Source organism: Cardiocondyla obscurior, unplaced genomic scaffold (genome assembly GCF_019399895.1).
Source record: "Cardiocondyla obscurior isolate alpha-2009 unplaced genomic scaffold, Cobs3.1 scaffold31_0_849067, whole genome shotgun sequence".
Lineage (NCBI taxonomy): Eukaryota > Metazoa > Arthropoda > Insecta > Hymenoptera > Formicidae > Cardiocondyla > Cardiocondyla obscurior.
Genome location: NW_027228788.1, coordinates 57,488 through 63,431, shown reverse-complemented (window position 1 = coordinate 63,431; position 5,944 = coordinate 57,488).

Below are 5,944 nucleotides of genomic sequence, written 5' to 3'. Positions count from 1 at the left end.
GCCTATGGCGAGTTTGCTCCTTCCGAGGCCTTCGGCAGTGAGTGGCAGCCTGAGCCACAGACTATTCATGCTGCCGGCAATCTGTCGCATGTCTCCAGCCTGTACGTCTTTTGGCTGACATAGACCTTTACTTGTCACAGCCTCGATGACCTCCTCCTTAGTTATGGAAGGCTCCAGCGGCCAGACACGCAGCTCCGCAGTTATAGTTGGGCGAGAGATCTTGACGTCCTCTCTGTTTGCCAACACCTCCTTCATTAGGCCGGCTAAAGCATCAGCCTTGCAATCGCTCTCTGATCCGGGTATTTGGATCAGCAGAGCGCCAGTCGCCGTTGTGCGCATTGAGACTTTTTCGCTGATGCCCACCTCGGATAACTTTATCTTTGCTCTGACCTCTGCCATAAGTTTGTCATACTCCGCGCCGGGGAGCTGACAGGACGACTGCAGAAGTTCTTGAGCTCTTCTTCTCGTCTTCTTCTTCCCTTGGGCTTCCGCAGGAATTTTGTTAGAAGAATTGGTGGCAGGTTTATCACTTTTCTTTCTTTCGCTCCCTTCTGTCGCGCATTATGGGCGCCGAAGAAGAGGAAGCTGTGGGTCTCGGCGGTTGTTTGGTCCCATTCCGGGTTACCTTCCCTTACCACCTTGGGGGAATAAAACCCCTCTCGGCGAAGTGGTCGCCGGGCTCAGGCACCCGGGACCGCCAAGTCCCGTACCACAATCTACACCGTCCTAATAAAGGGGACGGCCTCTGTGGCCCCTGAGGTTAAATTACGGGTGCAAGCACCCAGACACTCGTTGCCACCATACTACAGTGGCTCTACATCCCGTGCCCCCCAACTGCGCCGGGCCACTAATAACCGGCCTCCGAATTGATTATAGTGAGGGGAGGTGGACCCTCACTAGACGGACACCAAGAGTCCAAGGCGTGGCGGTATCCACTCGCCACGGCTCTTTTCAGAAGGGAACGGTAAACCGCCCAACCTTACGAGCCCGGACATTCGCGTGCGTTCGGGGGCGCGAGAGTGGGAGACCCTTGTGATACCCACATCGCTGAATCCCGACGATCACGGACACCGCGCCTGGACTGATGGCCGGATGCCATTCCCGGAGATGCTTCGCCAAGTGCGAACCACCCCCGGCCCGCCCACTTCCGATTTATTATACAGAGGGTAAGTGGACCTCTGTTCGACGTTTCATGTCCGAACTTATGCCCCCGCAAAGCGGCGTATCACAGTCGGCCATGAACCGTCTCCTTCCCGTGTCCCGCCTCCGTGTTTTTATACGTGGGGGAAGGCGAACCCCAGTTTGCACATGTGACCTTCAGGTCCTCGGACCGTCAGATCACATGCACCCTACCCGAAGTCTATGTCTGCGGAATTATTGAGGGGCAGACATAACCCCTACAGTGGACGGTTCGATGCCTCGCATTGCCAGCCTAACTCCCCCGAAGGGGCCGCCCGGCGCCGCGCGACATTAATGCGTCCTCCTACCCGGACCCCTTTCATGCAAGGGGTAAACTAATCCCTAGCCATCCTCCGTTATTTATCCAGGGTGAGGATGGGACCCCTGTAGCGGTCTTAGTCCTCGGGCCAAAAGCCTTCGGCCAGTGTTCCGCTCGCGAGAAACGATGCCTGCGATTTAGGGAGCAGGCACGACTCCCTGAATTCGCTCTGGCCACTGGGCACTAGGCGAATAAGTACACGAACCCGAACGCGACGCGAAGTCTGCGGATTATCGAGGGGCAGACTCGAACCCCCCTCTGGCTCCGCTCTATGGCCGTGGCTCATGTGGCGGAACCTCCTACCCGAAGAACTAACGCCCGATGGCTGACTCGGTGCACCCGGGATTCCCGAGTCATGCCTACGCCTACCCGAGGCTCCCTGCAAACGGGAGCCAAGCTACCTAAGCGGACAGGGCCGTGCCAGAAGCCGTCACGCTGCCAGGGCGCCGAAGCTCCCAGCCGACCCGTGCCCGAAGACAATTTACCCCGAGGGGTAAAATGTCACGGGTATAGACTTATAGCTTTGGGACTTACAGCTGCATGCAGCTACAAGTTCCTCCGCCACCAGTCCACCCGATGCAAGGGAGTGAAGCCCTCGCCAGCGCTCTAAGCGCCGCGTGGCAGTTTCAGCAGAGACAGTTTCGGCCAAGTCGTGCTTCGGCTTTAAGGACTAAAAGCCCCCGGCCATACTCCGAAGAGTACTTTGCCGTTACCTCCGCCACGACTTATAACCTACTACTGCCTCCGATCCGCCGCCCGAAGTTCCACACCGGTGTGTGGACTTCGCCCGAAGCCAGAGCCCCGTCAGCCTCCGGGGGAGTACCCCGGAGTTACCGACTCTCACCACGAGGAGGTGGGGTTGGCGCGTGGGCCGGTGCCCTTCTGAGAGTCAACCTTTTTTTTTTTTTTTTTTTTTTTTTTTACGACGGGAATGCACTTTACGCATCCCCCTTTCTCTGGGGGTATGTGGGGTCGGGTCTTATGGCTCGCTAGTCGAGGCCTGCCCACTACCCACTAAAACCCGTCGGGGCTCTGACCCAGTGCGTTTTCCTTGAGGGGAGACCGAGGATGCACAGAAGTATAACTTCTCGGTCCCCTCCGCACTTGCATCTCGGCGGATGCTTCTTCTTAGCGAGTTTGTTTTCTCGCTAGGGTCGCCTCTTACTCCTACTCTACTCCTTGATTCGGAGGAGTTTATCTCCTTTTTGACTTCTCCGTGGAATGTCTATTACTTACGGGGAGGGGGATGTTGTTGTCCCTCCCCGACTGTGTCAACTTAGTGTCCTGGCCCTTGGTCTAGACGCCAAAGGGCTCAAGGACACGTTGTGAGTGCCCGGTTGGGCTGATGGCTGGGAAGAGGGAGGATTATTCCTCGGACTTCTTCCACCGATGGCCCGACTGGTGGGCGCTCTTGGGCGCGGTCTTGATCTCAAGACCCGCGTACTCGCAGGTGGCGTTAATGCCTGGGCGGGAGTCATGCAGGAAGTTGTGGCCGAGGGTTGGCCAGTCCCACGATGATTGCCGCCCGCGTTGCTTCTTGATGGAGCGGACTGTGGATGCCGCTCTTTCCTCTCTGCTTCTGTCTTGCGACGCATGACCGCACTGCAGAAGTCCATGAAGGCTCTCCAGACGTTGTCCTCGTACACCGCAAGCTCGATGATGGTAGGCAGGGATAAGTCCGGTCCCAACACGTTCCTCAAGACCTGCCTCTCCTCCGTCCATGCCGGGCACACTTCAAGAGTGTGCTGGGCGTCGTCAATACTGTCATCGCAATGATGACATGCTGTGGATGCCTCTTTCCCGATCCTATGTAGATAGGAGGAAAAGCATCCGTGGCCCGTGATTATTTGCGTCGTCCAGAAAGATGTGACGCCTTTCCAGCCGCAACGATCCACCCAGTCCTCCATGACTGGGAGGATGGCGGACAGCGTACGCTGGCCGAAGTTGTGAAGGCCGGTGAGTCTGTCCTTCCACTGGCCCACAGTTATGACTCTGTGTCGCCGGCGTAGACGTTTCTTCATCCCAGCTGTGGGCGTGATCCCCCTAGATTTGAGGATTTGTAGATCCTTGTATACTCGATGATACTCCGCAGCGGTGATGTCCACAGGTGGAAGGCCAGCCAGGAGTGCTGCTGCCGGGCGGGCAACGGTCCTATATGCCCGTGCGGTCCTGATAGCCACCTGATGAAAGGCAGCCTCCAAGTTCTTCTGACTCTTTTTGCACGCCGCTAAGTCTTCGGCCCAGACAGGGGCGGCATATAGGGCGATTGAGCGAACGGTGTTCGCATATAAACGCCTCGCTGCGCTGCTTGGGCCTCCGATATTTGGAAGAATCCCACGCAGAGAGGTGGACTTCTCCCTAACTCTCTCCCCAATTCTTTTAAAATGTGGGCCAAAAGACCATTTATGGTCTAAAATGAGGCCCAAGTACTTTAAGTTCTGGGCGATCTGGATTCTGGCCGCACCCACCAAGATTTGTGAAGAAGGTGGAGGCTGAGGACCACCGGTCTTTCCAGAAAACACAATGGCCTCCGTCTTTTCGTGGGCCACGTAAAGGCCAAGCTTCTGAACGGAGCGGAGTACTGAACTGGCCGCTATCTCCCCTCTCGCTCTTGCTTCTGTCCAATCTCTTCCACCCGACAAGATGAGTGTGTCGTCCGCGTAACACACGACTTTGCTATGGGGAGGAAGTGCCGATGAGAAAACCGCGTCATATCCTATGTTCCAAAGGAAAGGGCCGAGGACCGAGCCCTGAGGTACGCCACGTTGTAGACTCCTTTCTTGTACTTTACCGTTATGATCGGTAAAAGTAAAGTACCTATTATGTAGGTAACTTCCCAGTATATCCTTTAAGTATTGAGGGACCTGATGACGGCTAAGGGCCGCTCTGATGACTTCCCAGGGAAGGGAGTTGAACGCGTTTGAGACGTCTATGGATGTCGCGAGCACGACTCCCCCCTGGGAAGTGTGCTCCTCCGTAAAATTCCTCACCGCTGTGATGGCGTTCACCGTTGATATACCGGCTCTGAAGCCGAATTGGTTTCGGCTGAAGTTCGTACCTTCTTTCGAAAGATGCTGGACGAGGCGATTAACTATGATCCTCTCGAAGAGTTTTCCGGCCTCGTCCAGTAAACAAATTGGACGATATGCCGAAGGGGAGTCCTCAGGTTTGCCCTGTTTACGCAGCAGGACTAACTTCGCTTTTTTCCACGGAAGTGGAAAGGCGCCATGTCGTAGGCAGCTATTAAATAACTGGATTATTGGGCCTTGGATACTTTTCAAGGCTAACCTCCAAACAGCTTTAGTCAGGCCATCCGGGCCCGGCGCAGTATTTCCTCTAAGGCCTCTTTTGGCCGCATGGAGGAACTCTTCTTCAGTTATCTCGAGGGCTGCGTTCCAGTCCAGATCTGATGATTGAAGGTGGACTCGGCCGTCTTCGCGGGTATCAGGAGGAAAGAGTTTTCCAATGACCTCTTTGAGAAACTGAGGGGCCAATACTTCCGTAATTGGAGGCGCCATCGGCCTAAGTTTCTTGCATACAATTTTGTACGCTCGACCCCATGGGTCGTCGTCTAAGGCTTCAATTAACTCTGTCCACGATTCTTCTTTGGCCTTACGAATGGCCGTCCGCAGTGTCTTCCTGGCTTCTTTGTAAGTCGCAAGGGCTTCGGCTCTTCTGTCTTGATTGTCACGGCTACGGGTGACCTTTCTACTAGTCCTAATGGCATCTCTTCGTAGCGCCGCTATTTGATCCGACCACCAGTATGCTGATCTTCGAAAACGATGCTTGACTCGCGGCATTGACATGTCACATGCTCGTGTGACAGTTTCTGTGACCCATTGAAGCTGGATTTCAGGATCTTCCTCCTCTTGTGGCAAGTCACTGGCGAAAAGGGAAGCGGCGATGGAAGCCTGAAAAGCGTCCTCATCCAGTTTACGTACCGCCCATCTGCGCCCTTCTCGTGATCGATAAGACATCGATCTTAAAGGTGCTAAAGACACCAAGATGTACCGATGGTCGGAGAGGTGTTCCATGTCCTTAGACACCTTCCAACCAGACACTATGCGTGCTGCCGCCGGGGATGCCCACGACAAGTCGATGATCGACTCTCCCTGCGGGCGGACACATGTGGACGTGTTGCCCCTGTTCAACAGGACTAAGTCCATACTTGCGGCCCAAGCCTCAACAAGGCGGCCTCTCGCGTTAGTTCGTGCCGAGCCCCATGTTGTACTCCACGCATTGAAGTCACCCGCCACAATGATCGGTGAGTTCCTGACACGCCTGATGCAAACTGCTATGTCGTCCAGCCATTTCTGGTACTCCTCAATTGTACCTGAAGGCGGAAGGTAGGTACCGACAATGATAGTTGGCCCCCACCTAGCTGCGACGTAACGTTGTCCTCGTTCTATCGGGGCACATGAGGGAGTGCCCGGGATCCATCTCCAT